This window comes from Microcebus murinus, chromosome 5, assembly GCF_040939455.1.
Source record: "Microcebus murinus isolate Inina chromosome 5, M.murinus_Inina_mat1.0, whole genome shotgun sequence".
Classification (NCBI taxonomy): Eukaryota; Metazoa; Chordata; class Mammalia; order Primates; family Cheirogaleidae; genus Microcebus; species Microcebus murinus.
The window spans coordinates 43,161,711-43,175,967 of NC_134108.1; the positions used below are offsets into that span (position 1 = coordinate 43,161,711).

At 38.3% G+C, this 14,257-nt stretch overlaps 1 pseudogene; it reads left to right on the forward strand.

Moving 5' to 3' along the window:
* Positions 1-222: 222 nt before the first annotated feature.
* LOC105864882 (putative ATP-dependent RNA helicase DDX43 pseudogene) overlaps positions 223-14,257 on the forward strand; it is a 34,744-nt pseudogene continuing 20,709 nt past the window's right edge.

Consider the following 14,257-nt stretch of genomic DNA (forward strand, 5'->3'; position numbering starts at 1 on the left):
TATTCAGAGGTAGGATTCCTGAAAAATATATTAGTATTACTCTTAGTTTTTTAGTATAACGTTTCCCATAGGACCTGCATCAATTAACATTTCTACCATCAGTGTACAAAAATTCGCTTTTCTCCACATCCTTACCAACATTTGTCATAGTTTTAATAATAGTCATCCCCCCACAGTAGTCCTGCAACCGTGCGTGAGGGTGCTGGGGAGCGGATTGGAATGATGTCGGACGCACCTGTTCTTAGAATCGTGTCTGGGCAAAGAACTGGAACCAGCGCCTCCAGTTGGGTCGTTGCTTCCCGGCAAGCTCCACAGCGTCGCGCTCCAGAGGGGAGGCTAGCGGAGGAAGCGCAGCGCACGGTCCGGGCAAGTAGGGGCGGCAGAGGTGGCGGCAGGAGAGACACTGGTCTCCAGGATCCACCCCTTTGTTTTGGGTTAGAGAACGACTTCGTCGGTCTGGTGATCGGTTGCGGTGGGTCAAATATAAAAGATATCCAGAGAACAACAAGTACCAAGATACAGATAATAAAAGGATATCCAGTATCATTAGTGAAAATATTTGGCAGCACGGAGACGCAAACAAAAGCAAAAGCAGTGATAGATAATTTTGTTAAGAAACACGAAGAAAATTATTATCCAGAACGCAAAGTTGACTTACTTCCAATTGAGAAAAACTTTTACAAAGAGTCAACAACAACAAGCTCGATGACACAGGTGGAAATAGACAATTGGAGAAAGGAAAATTTTAATATGATGTGTGATGACTTGAAAGTTGGTGAAAAACGTCCAATCCCTAATCCCACGTGTGCCTTTGCTGATGCTTTTCAGTGTTACCCTGAAATTTTAGAAACCATTAAAAAGACAGGTTTTCAAAAGCCAACATCTATACAGTCACAATCGTGGCCAATAGTTCTACAAGGAATAGACCTTATAGGAATAGCCCAAATAGGAACAGGAACGACATTGTCCTATTTAATGCCTGGATTTATTCATCTAGATGGTCAACCAAAAGTTAGAGGAAAAAGAGGAAGACCCTGTATGTTAGTTCTCACACCCACTCGTGAATTAGCTATTCAAGTGGAATTTGAATGTTCTAAATATTCATATAAAGGACTTAAGAATGTTTGTATATATGGCAGTGGAAATAGAGACTAACAAACAGAAGATCTTAGAAAAGGTGTAGACATCGTCATTGCAACACCTGGAAGGTTGAATGATCTGCAAATGAATAACTTTGTCAACTTGAAAAGTATAACTTACTTGGTTTTGGATGAAGCAGACAAAATGCTTGATATGGGATTTGAACCCCAGATTATGAAGATTTTGTTAGATGTGCGCCCAGATAGGCAGACTGTTATGACAAGTGCAACTTGGCCATGTGCTGTTAGGTGACTCGCACAGTCTTATTTGAAAACACGAATGATTGTCTATGTTAGAATGTTGGACCTTGTAGCTGTGAGCACAGTAGAACGAAGTGTAATTGTCACAACAGAAGAAGAAAAACGAGGTCACATCCAAACATTTCTAGAGCATTTTGTTGCCCAATGATAAAGTCATTGTCTTTGCCAAAAACCCGTTGCAGATCATTTATCGAGTGACCTGATTCTCCGACATATATCAGTGGAATCGTTACATGGCAACAGAGAACAGGGGGACAGAGAAAAGGCTTTAAGAGATTTTAAAACAGGAAAAGTAAGAATACTAATTGCCACGGGCTTAGCGTCCGGAGGTCTGGACGTTCACGACGTTACGAATACGACTTCCCAAGGAACATCGAAGAATATGTCCACAGAATAGGGCAGACTGGAAGAGCAGGGAGAACAGGTATTGCAATAACTCTTGTCACCGGGAGTGACTGGAGAATTGCAACAGAATTAATCGATATACTGAAAAGAGCAAATCAGACTGTCCCAGGGGAGCTTAAGGGAATGTCAGAAAGATATAAGGCCTATCAGCTGAAAAAACAAATGGAAAGAAAAGTGGGAAGACCACAGAGAAAGCCCAAGAAGTTTTATTAATGCCTCACTGAAAAGTGCTGGAGAATTCAAGGTATTGTAGAAATACTGGATATGGAAGTACTGGAACATATTGGCAGTTATAAAGAGACTTCCCGGATTCTTAAAATAATAGTGTTTAAAAATGTAGAATTCAATATTTTATACTTCAACAAAATGAAAAGTATTTAAATGTGAGTTAAATTTTTCCTAGATATTTGTTAAGGAATATAACATGTAGAGGTTTTCTTGTATTTAAAGCTTTTTCTATTTAAAAAAATTTTAAATTGTCTCTTGTAATATTGCTGTTCTAAAGTCAGTCTGTAAAAAGTTTAATGCTTGTTCAGATGTCATGGCAGTGAAAGAAGATGCCATTAACAAAATAAATGTTAACTTATGTGATTAAAAAAATAATAATAATCATCCTAATAGAGGGGAGGTGATCTCTCATTGTGGTTTGATTCACATTTCCCTGATGATTCGAGATGTTGAGCACCTTTTTACACACACGTGGGTTTACTCTGGGGCTATATGCTGTTCCATTTGTGTATATGTCAGTGTTTGTGCCAGTGCCATGTGATTGTGATTACTAGGGCTATGAAAGAGATTTTAAAATTGAGAAATGTGTTGCCTCCAGCTTATCTTCTTCCTCAAAAATGCTTCTTTGGCTATTCAGCATGTTTTAAAGATAGCCTTTTTAATTAAAAATACCATTGGGATTACGATAGGAATTGTTTTGACTTTGTAAATGAATTTGCAGAATATGAATATGCTAACAAAATTAATTATTGCAAATCATGAACACTAAATAAATTTCCATTTATTTGTGTCTGTTATAATTTCCTTTAACAGTGTTTATAGTTTTCGGTGACAAGTTTTTCACTTCCTTCACTAACTTTATTTAGAAATAGATTATTCTTTGTGATGCTATTGTAGATAAAATTGCTTTCTTAATCTTCTTTTCAGAAATTTCTTGGTAGTGTATAAAAATACAACTAATTTTTGGATGTTCATTTTGTGTACTGTATCTTTAATAAATTTCCTTATTTATTCTAAAATGTGTGTGTGTGTGTGTGTGTGTGTGTGTGTGTGTGTGTGTGTGTGTTTGTAAAGACTTTAGCGTTGTCCCGATATAGGGTCGTGTCATCTGCAAACTGATAATTTTACTTCTTTCAAGTATTGGTGACTTTTGTTTCCTTTACTTATCCAATTGCTCTGGCTGTGATTTCAAATATCATATTAAAAAGAAGTGATGAGAGTGGGCACCTTGCCTTGCTTTAGATCTTAGAGGAAGAGGTTTCAGTTTTTCATCTTTTAGTGTGATATTAGTTGAAGACTTTTCATATGTGACCCTTATTGTGTTGAGGTAGTTTTGTTATATAGCTAATTTTTTAGAATTTTTATTATGAAAGTGTGTTGAATTTTGTCAAATGCTTTTTGTGCATCAATTGAAATGATCATGTAGTATGTATCCTTCATTTCCTTAATGTGATTAATCACTTTGATTAATTTGCATTTGTTGAATCTTCCTAGCATTGCAGTGATAAATGTCACTTAATTATGGAATTTGGTCCTTTTAATGTGCTGTTGAATTCAGTTTGGTAATATATTGTTTAGGATTTTTGACTCATATTCATTAAGCATATTGGCTTGCAGTGTTATTTTGTAGAGCTCTGACTGTCTTTGGAATATGGATGATGTTTTCATTGCAAAAAGAATTTAGAAGTGTACCCAATTCTCTTTTTTCTAACATGTTAAAGGATGATTGATATAAATTCTTCTATAAATAAATGTTTCATACACTTGTGAGTACTTCTGGTCCTTGGATTTCATTTATTGAAAGAATTATGATTACTGGTTCAATCTTTTTATTTCTTATCTATTCAGGTGTTCTATTTGTTCATGAGTCAGTCTTCAGAGCTTTTATGTTTCTAGGAATTGTCCCATATGTTCTAGATTCTGCAATTGATGAGCATATAATTGTTCATAATAACCCTTATAAATATTTCACCTATAACATGTTGCAAAGTCTAATCCTCCATTTCTGATATTATTTGTTTGCGTCTTCTCTCTTTTTTGCATAGCCTAGCCAAAAGTTTGTCAATTCTGTTTATTTTTTCCAAGAACCATCCATTAATTTTACTGATTTTTTCTATCATTTTTCTAGCCTTCATTTTATTTATCTCTGCTCTATTCTTCATAATTTCCTCTTTATTCTAACTTTTTCCTGACCTTTTTCTTATTTTGATAGTTTCTTGAGGTATACAGTTACGTTGTTTATTTCAGATTTTTTCTTTTGATAAATTACCTACTCCAGATTATCAATCTTAATACTCCTCTTCTTGCTACCATAAGTTTAGTTGTATTGTTTTTTATTTTTGTTTTTCTCAAGATATTATTTTATTTCCATTTTGGTTTCTTCTTTGAACCATTGGTTGCTGAGGAGTGTGTTTTCTAATTTCCATGCATATGTGAATTTTTCCAATTTGCTCTTCCTGTTGATTTTAGTTTCATTTAACTTGAGTCAGAAAAGTTACTTAGAATGATTGCTGTCTTTATGAATTTGATAATTGTTTAGTTATAGAGCATGTGATCTATCTTCATAATTATTTCATGTGTGCTTGATAGAGTGTGTACTCTTCTGCTGTTGTCTGGAATATTCTCTTTATGTCTCCTACGTTCAGTTGGTCTACATTGTTGTTCACCTCTGCTTTTTCCTTGTTCACTTATTGTCTGGATGATCTATGAATATAAGTGGGGTGTTGATCTCTTCTACTATTTTTTGTATAGTTTTCTAATTCTCTGTTCAGTTCTCTCGATTTTTGCTTTATTTATTTTGGTATTCTCAGGTTCAATGCAAGAGTCATTGTTACATCTTCCTTTTAAATTGACACATACGTCATTAATTTTATAAAGCCTGTGTTTCTTGTGATAGCTTTTGACCTAATGTCTATTTTTTCTTTGCTGTTTTTTATTTTTGTATTATTATTTTTTTTTATTTTGGCATATTATGGGGGTACAGATTTTAAGGTTTCAATAAATGCCCATTTCCCCCCCTCCCCCCAAAAGTCTGAGTCTCCATCATGACCATCCCCCAGATGGTGCACATCTCACTCATTATGTATGTATATACCCGCCCCCCTCCCCCCTCCCACCTGCCCAATACCCTATTACTGTAGCACCTATGTGTCCACTTAGGTGCTACTCAGTTAATACCAGTTTGCTGGAGAATATATCTGGTGCTTGTTTTTCCATTCTTCGGATACTTCACTTAGTAGTATAGGTTCCAGCTCTAACCAGGAAAATATAAGATGTGCTATATCACCATTGTTTCTTAGAGCTGAATAGTACTCCATGGTATACATATACCACATTTTATTAATCCATTCTTGGATTGATGGGCACTTGGGCTGTTTCCACAGCCTTGCAATTATGAATTGTGCTGCTATAAACATTCGAGTGCAGGTGTCTTTTTTGTAGAGTGTCACTGGATCATTTGGGTAGATGCCCAGCAATGGGATTGCTGGATCAAATGGTAGATTCACTTGTATCGCTTTAAGGTATCTCCATATTGCTTTCCACAGAGGTTGAACTAGTTTGCAGTCCCACCAGCAGTGTAGGAGTGTTTCTCTCTCTCTGCAACCACGCCAGCATTTATTGCTTGGAGATTTTTTGATAAAGGCCATTCTCACTGGGGTTAAGTGATATCTCATTGTGGTTTTGATTTGCATTTCCCTGATGATTAGAGATGTTGAGCATTTCTTCATATGTTTGTTGGCCATTCTTCTGTCTTCTTTAGAAAAATTTCTGTTCAAGTCCTTCGCCCACTTTTTAATGGGGTTATTTGATTTTTTCTTCCTAATTTTCGTGAGTTCTAAGTATATTCTAGTTATCAGTCCCTTATCGGATGCATAGGATGCAAAAATTTTCTCCCATTCTGTAGGTTGTCTGTTTACTTTCATGACTATTTCTTTGGCTGTGCAGAAGCTTTGTAGTTTGATCATGTCCCATTTATTTATTTTTGTGCTGCTGTGATGGCCTTTGGGGACTTCTTCATAAACTCTTTCCCCAGGCCAATGTCTAGGAGAGTGTTTCCAACTTTTTCCTCTAGAGTTCTAATAGTTTCATATCTTAGGTTTAAGTCTGTTATCCAGCGTGAGTTGGTTTTTGTGAGAGGTGAAAGTTGTGGTCCTGTTTTAGCCTTCTACAGGTGGCTATCCAGTTTTCCCAGCACCATTTATTGAAGAGGGATTCTTTTCCCCAGCGTATGTTTTTGTCTGCTTTGTCAAAGATGAGATGGCTATAAGAGGATGGTTTTATATCAGGATTCTCACATCTGTTCCACTGGTCAATATTCCTGTTTTTGTGCCAATACCATATTGTTTTAATTACTACAGCTTTGTAGTATAGTTTGATATCTGGCATATTAATGCCTCCCATTTTGTTTTTGTTGCCTAGAATTGCTCTTGATATTCGGGGTCTTCTTTGGTTCCATACGAAGCGTAAAATTATTTTTTCTATATCTGTGAAGAATGCTGATGGGATTTTAATAGGTATTGCATTGAATCTGTAGATCAGTTTGGGTAGTATAGACATTTTGATGATATTGAGTCTGCCGATCCACGAGCATGGTATGGATTTCCATCTGTTTACATCCTCTGCTATTTCCTTCCTCAGTGTTTCATAGTTCTCCCTGTAGAGGTCTTTTACGTCCTTGGTTAAGTAAATTCCTAGGTACTTTAATTTCTTTGTTGCTATTGTGAAGGGAATTGAGTCTTTGACTTGGTTCTCAATTAGATTGTTGTTGGCGTATATGAATGCCTCTGATTTCTGTGTATTGATTTTGTATCCTGAGACTTTACTAAATTCATTGATCAGTTCCAGGAGTTTCTTGGTTGAATCCATGGGGTTTTCTAGATACAATATCATATCATCAGCAAACAGTGAAAGTTTGATCTCTTCTGCCCCTATTTGGATACCTTTGATTCCATTTTCCTGTCTGATTGCTGTAGCCAAGACTTCCAGCACTATGTTGAACAGAAGTGGAGATAGTGGGCAGCCTTGTCTGGTTCCAGTTCTAAGTGGGAATGATTTCAATCTTTCCCCATTCAGTATGATGTTGGCTATGGGTCTGTCATATACGGCTTGTATCATTTTTAGGTATGTCCCTTCTATGCCTATTTTCTTAAGTGTTCGTATCATGAAAGAGTGTTGAATTTTGTCAAAAGCTTTTTCTGCATCTATTGAAAGAATCATGTGGTCTTTGTTTTTGCTTCTGTTTATGTGGTGAATTGCATTTATAGATTTACGTATGTTGAACCATCCCTGCATCCCTGCGATGAAGCCCACTTGGTCGTGGTGGATTATTTTTTTGATAAGTGTCTGGATTCGGTTAGCTAAGATTTTGTTGAAAATTTTTGCATCTATATTCATTAGGGATATTGGTCTGTAGTTTTCTTTTTTTGTTGCATCCTTTCCTGGTTTTGGTATCAGAGTAATATTCGCTTCATAAAAGGTGTCGGGGAGGTTTCCGTTCTTCTCGATGTTGTGGAATAGTTTCTGCAAGATATCTACTAGTTCTTCTTTGTAAGTATGGTAAAATTCAGGTGTGAAGCCATCTGGACCGGGACTTTTCTTTTTAGGGAGATTTTCAATTGCAGTTTCTATTTCAGCTGTTGAGATTGGTCTGTTCAGGGAATCTATTTCTTCCTGGTTGAGCCTAGGGAGGCTGTGTGTTTCTAGAAATTTGTCCATTTCCTCCACATTTTCCAGTTTGTGTGCATAAAGATTTTTGTAGTATTCATAAATTGTATCTTGTATCTCTTTGGGATCAGTTATGATATCTCCTTTTTTATTCCTGATGGAGCTTATTAGAGATTTCTCTTTTCTGCTTTTCGTTAGCTTAGCCAATGGTGTGTCAATTTTGTTTATTTTTTCAAAGAACCAACTTTTTGTTTTATTAATCTCCTGAATAGCTTTCCTGTTTTCAATTTCGTTTAGTTCTGATTTGATCTTGTTGATTTCACTTCTTCTACTGGGTTTGGGGTTGGTCTGTTCTTCCTTTTCCAGCTCTTTGAGTCGTTTCATTAGATTGTATATTTGTGATCTTCTTGTCTTTTGGTTATAGGCATTTATGGAGATAAACTTTCCTCTCAGAACTGCTTTAGCTGTGTCCCAGAGGAGTTGATAACTTGTCTCTCCATTGTCTTTTTCTTCATAGAACTTTTTTATTTCCGTCTTGATTTCTTCATTTACGAAGTAATCATTTAGTAGGAGGTTGTTTAATTTCCACGTTTTTGTGTAGAAATGTGTGTTTCTGTTAGGGTTGATTTCTAGTTTTATTCCACTGTGATCTGAGAAGGTACATGGTATGATTTCTATTTTTTTAAATTTCTTGAGATTTTCTTTGTGCCCTAGGATATGGTCAATCTTAGATAATGTCCCGTGAGCTGATGAGAAGAACGTATATTCAGTGGATTTTGGGTAGAATGTTCTGTAGATGTCTGTCAGACCCAATTGTTCTAGAGTTTTGTTTAAGTCCATTATTTCTTTATTAATTTTCTGTTTGGAGGATCTGTCTCGTGCCGTCAGTGGGGTGTTGAAATCTCCGGCGATTATGGAGTTGCTATTAATCCATTTGCTTAGCTCCAGTAAGGTTCGCTTTATGAATCTGGATGCACCTAAGTTGGGTGCATATATATGTAAAATTGTTATCTCTTCTTGTTGGACTGTGCCCTTCACCATTATATAATGAACCTCTTTGTCTTTTACTACTTTTGTTGGTTTAAAAACTAAATCGTCTGAAATTAGAACTGCCACACCAGCCTTCTTTTGGCTTCTATTTGCTTGGAATATTGATCTCCACCCTTTTATTTTTAGTCTATATGCATCCTTGCAGGTTAGATGTGTTTCCTGAAGACAGCATAGACTTGGCCTGTATTTTCTTATCCATTCAGCCAGCCTATGTCTCTTGAGTGGAGAGTTTAAGCCATTCACATTTATTGAGAGAACTGATAGGTAAGGTAGATTACTGATCATTCTGTTGGGTTGGATATTGTTGCTATGATTTCTGTCTTGAGCCATTGTACTATCTGACCTTTAATATCATTGGGCTTTGGTTGTTTTTATATTCGTGGGTTATTATTATGATGTTCCGTGCATAACTCTGTTTTAAGTACTTCTTGTAGGGCTGGTCTTGTCTTGGTGAATTCTCTGAGCCTTTGCTTGTCTGAGAATGTTTTTATTTCTCCATCATATACGAAGCTTTGTTTTGCAAGGAATAATATTCTAGGCTGGGCATTGTTTTGTTTCAAAAGAGTGAGAATGGGGCCCCAGTCTCTCCTTGCTTGTAAAGTCTCATTAGAGAAGTCTGGTGTTATTCGAATTGGCTTTCCCTTGTATGTTACTTGCTTCTTTTGTCTTACAGCTCTTAGAAGGGCCTCTTTAGTTGATACTTTGGTCAGTCTGATGACTGCATGTCGTGACATCTTCCTGTTTGCGTTGAATCTCCCAGGGGTCTTCTGAGCTTCTTGAACTTGTATATCAAGATTTTGAGCAAGGCCTGGGAAATTTTCCTCTATTATATCTTCAAACAGCTTGTCCAACCCTTGAGTGTTGTCTTCTTCCCCTTCTTGTAACCCTATGACCCTCACATTAGGTTTCTTCACATAATCCCACAACTCTTGTAGGCTTTGCTCTTTTCTCTTGTTTCTCTGCTCTATTTCTGTGACTGATTTATTTAATTGGAGGGTGTTATCTTCAAGCTCTGAGATTCTTTCTTCTGTTTGATCTACCCTGTTCTTGAGACTTTCCACTGTATTTTGTAGTTCCTTGAATTGATTCTTCATTTCCAGGAGTTCGGTTACACTTTTCTTCATTGTGTCTATTTCTTTTCCCATATCCTGAAGGCTTTTTGTGGTTTCTTTGTGTTGGTTATTGAGTTGTTGTTGCAGCTGGGTGAGTGTTCTTATGATCCACATACGAAATTCCTCTTCTGTCATATTGGTTGCCTGATTTTGGTCGATGTCCGTTTCTAGGGGGCTGGTGCTCCTCTTTGGGGGTGTGTTTTCCGTTTGGTTCTTCATATTTCTGAGTTCTTTCGCTGATTTCTTCCCATGTCGATCAGTTGTTGTTTCTTTCCTTAGGTTATTGTTTGGGTATTCACACACCTTGTTTAGTTTCTGATGCGTTAGGTGGTGCCTGTGGGTGAAATTGGACCACTCCCTGTATATTGAGTCAGTGGGTGCCATGGAAAGGCTGTGCAAGATGCCGTCCCTGTCAGTAGGTGGCGTTTGCTTGGAGGAACAGGCTATGGTGTTTATTTTGAGTCCTGTTATCAGCTCTCGTTCTGGGCGGAGCTGGGTTGGGTAAGCCTGCCCTCAGGCCGTTAGCAGGGGTCAGAGTTCTGTTTTCTGCTTCCAGGGAAAGCTGTCAGGGCGGGGCTGGAATGGTCCCACTCAGCCAGAAAGTCTGTGTGTGGGGGTGGGGCTGTCTGAGACCCGCAGTCTGGAGCGGGCCTCGCTTCTTTCCACCCTCCCCAACTCCACAGCTACTCCTGGGCCTCTGCCAGCAGGCCAGACCACAAGCCACCAGGCCTACCCGGACTGTGATGCCGGCGGGGAGGTTCCCTGCACAGGAACGCCCCCTGAGTTGTGTGCACGGCCTCCTCCTGGGAGGAGGGTTGCCCTCTAGGACGCCGATCTGCCCCTGGAGGCACACACACCTCAGTAGGCTGTTCAGGTATAACCCTTCTGTGCCCCGGGCAATGCTAGCCCTCGGTGCAGGGGATCTGGTCTGCAGGTCCGACCTCTGCGTCCCAGAGTTCAAACTGTATCCCCACCAGGGAGAGGATTTCCGGTCCTAATTCACCCACAGGGAGCCCAAGCTGGGTCTATGTCTCTCAGCCTCTGAGTCGGCACCGTTTTCCTGGGAACACGGTGCCAGCAGCACCTGGGAGGTAGGGCGGTGTCCCAAACGGGAAGGTCCCGTTCCCTGGAGGTGCCTCCGGCTGGTGGCTGTATTGTCTCTCTGGGCAGCCTCGGGTTGGGTCGGAGGATGGGAGGAGGAGGCAATATGGCGCCTGCCGCGCGGCTCGGGTCCGTGCACACGGAGGTGCCCGGAGGAAGTTGGGAACCTGGTGCCACGTCTGCTACAGGCTCACCGTTGGCAGGCAGCGGCAGTCTCTGGGCTGATGTCCGCAGGTCTCTCCACCTGCTGGGGAGCCCGCCAGCAGTCCCGAATGCAGGGGAGGGGAAACAGCAGATCCACCTACCCTTGCCGCTGGTCTCCGGGCTGCTCCGGTGGTCTCAGCCTCCAGTTCTCCTCCGTAGCCTCCTCCCTTGGAGTCTACCGGGGTCTCAGGTACCCCTCCTTCCGGCCCTTGTCCGCTGTATGCTCGTCTTCTTGGTTCTTTCCTCTAATTTCTGCTAGAATCTGTCTTTTCTGCAGAGACACTCTGTCTGGCGGTGTTATTCGTCCGTCATCTTGCTCCGCCCCCCCCTAATGTCTATTTTGACTGAAATAAATATAGCCACCCCTGCTTCATTTTGGTTACTTTATCATGAAATATTTTTTTCCATCTCATCGTTTTAGCCTAAGACTGTGCCTGTCATTTAACCTAAAGTGGATCTCTTGTTGATAGCATATTGTTACATTTTGTGATTTTATCCATTCAGCCACTTATGTCTTTTGCTTGGAGAATTTAATCCATTTACAGCTAATAATATAGGGAAGAATTTAGTGTCATTATTTGGTTCACTGTTTTCTGCCCTTTCATACTTCTCAAGACTTCCCTTTCTCTCTTGATCTTTTCGTGATTTTATAATTTTTGTTGTGATATATTTTATTTTTCTTTATTTCTCATTTTTTCTATCTGCCATAGGTTTTCTTCTTTCTTAATAGAATGAGCTTTGCATAAAACTTCTCATTGTTATAACTATTTTGAGCTGGTAACAACCTTAACTCCAATCATGTACAAAAGTTCTACACTTTCCTCTCCACCCCCAATGCTTCATGCTAGTGATAGCAGAATGTACTTCTTTTTATATTGTGTATCCATTACCTGAATTTTGTGATTATAGTTATTTTCATACTTCTGTCTTTCAACTTTTATAATAGTGTTACATGATATATGATCCACCATTTCAGCATTATATTAATCTAGATTTCAATATACATTTCCCTTTATCAGTGAGATTTCCATTAACACTTTCATATGCTTTTATGGTGTACCTTTAGCTTCCTTTATTTCACCTTGAAAAATTCCATTTAGTACCTCTTCTAAGATAGTTCTATTTGTGTTGAATTCCCTCAGATTTTGTTTATCTGGGAAAGTTTCTAGTTATTCTTCATCTTAAAGAAGAATATGCACAGATATACAGTAAGTCTTCCCTTAATTTTCTTGAGAGGTTCCTGGAAACTGTAATTTTAAGCAAATAGATGTACAGCAGGTCCTCAAAATCATTTCATTCAATGTCATTTTGCTGCAACAGTGACCAGAAAACTTGTTTTCATTAAATATCATGAGGATTTACAGTGGTATTATTGGTTGCCAGGGATCTTTTTTTCCATGTTTATGAATATATCATTTTACTCTTTCCTGCCCTGTAAAGATTTTACTGAGAAAACCACTTTTAATTATATGGAGGTTCCTGGTATGTAAAACACTGGTTTCTATTCCTGCATTTTGTTCTTTGTCTTTTATTTTCACAATTCATTATAATGTGTTTCTGTGAGGAACTCTAGGTTCAAACTATTGGAATATTTTGGGCTTCATGAATTTCTATGTCCATTTTTCTCTTCATATTTGGGAAGTTTTTAGCCCTTAATTTGTTAAGCAGCCTTTCTGCATCTATCTCCCTTCTTTCCTCCTTCTTGGACTTTCATCATGATTTCATCAGTTTGCTTGACGGTATACCACAAGTCACAAGTCTTTCCCATGTTATTTTATGCTTTTATTTCCTTCCATTGACTGCATAATTTTAAATGACTAGTCTCTGAGCTCACTGATTCTGTCTTTTGCTTGTCAATCTGCTGTTAATTAAAGCTATTATAATTCTTTATGTGGTCATTACATTGTTCAGCCCCAGAATGTCTGGCTGGTCCAGAGTTCACTGAGGAAGCCTAATCCAGCATTTGTGGGTTGTCAGCTATTCTCTTCATGCTCTTTCACCCACAAAAGAACTCCAAGAAAAAGAGGATCTCTCTTTCTTCTTTTCTATATTGGCTTTTAGGTTTCACACATTTGGGGACTCTTTATACTTGTCTTTTATGGCTACTATTTTCTTAGTTAGATTTATGTTCTTTTTCTATGCATTCTTTCTAAACTTTATGTCAATTTGCACAAATAACATACTCATTGTAGAAAGTTTAAATATGCAGATGAGTAAAATTCAGGGAAATAAAATGTACTTAAGGAATACTAGTGTAGATATTTTCTTTGATGATATTTCATCTCTTAATAAGGTTTATTATTATTGATATTTGCCTTATGTTCAAAAACATATGAATTAGCCTATACTCTCCAAGAAATATTCTTCTAAATAATTATGTTACATATCTCTTTCCAATACTTTACTTAGAATTCTCTACTTCTCTATTTATGATCTATAATTATTTTTGATTGGTCACGTTTGGGAAACAGTTACATATTTTTTTAATAGTGTTTTATTTTAGAAATTTTGAGTCATTTGCTATGCTCTGGAAAGGTTGAATAAAAGACATTATCCAACCCTGAAATATTAAAAGGCACTTTTAAACTCTGTAGATATTTACTTTAATAACATAGCTCAAAAAGTTCTTGTAGTTCATAGATTCTCAGAGATTGACTTTATTCAGAAACAACATTGCTGCTGATGTAACTGGTTAACATGAGATCAATGGCTCCACTGGGTCTGCAAGGTGCTGCTTCCTGTATCCATACCAATCCAGGGCAGGGTTTCTCTAAGAAAAACAAGGCACACCTCTTGCCAGGATTCTAGGGAGGAGATCAACATCAATGAAATTTCTAGGTTTGTGATTTAGTGGAGCCCTGCCCGTCTTTCTGATGCAGCCATTCAGACTTGGACTCTAAAAGTCTCAGTTGGAAACCCGAGAACTCCTGGTGCTGCACCTTCAGCACAAAGTAGGAATATTGTGAAACAGAGAGGAAGAAAATCAAGGATCTGAGAGTTTGATCCAAGCTGTGCTGGGAGGAGCTAGTATTGCTTTAGTGGAGGGACAATGTATTTAGAGACCATGTGCACATGGGTTGGTGTTGCTGATGA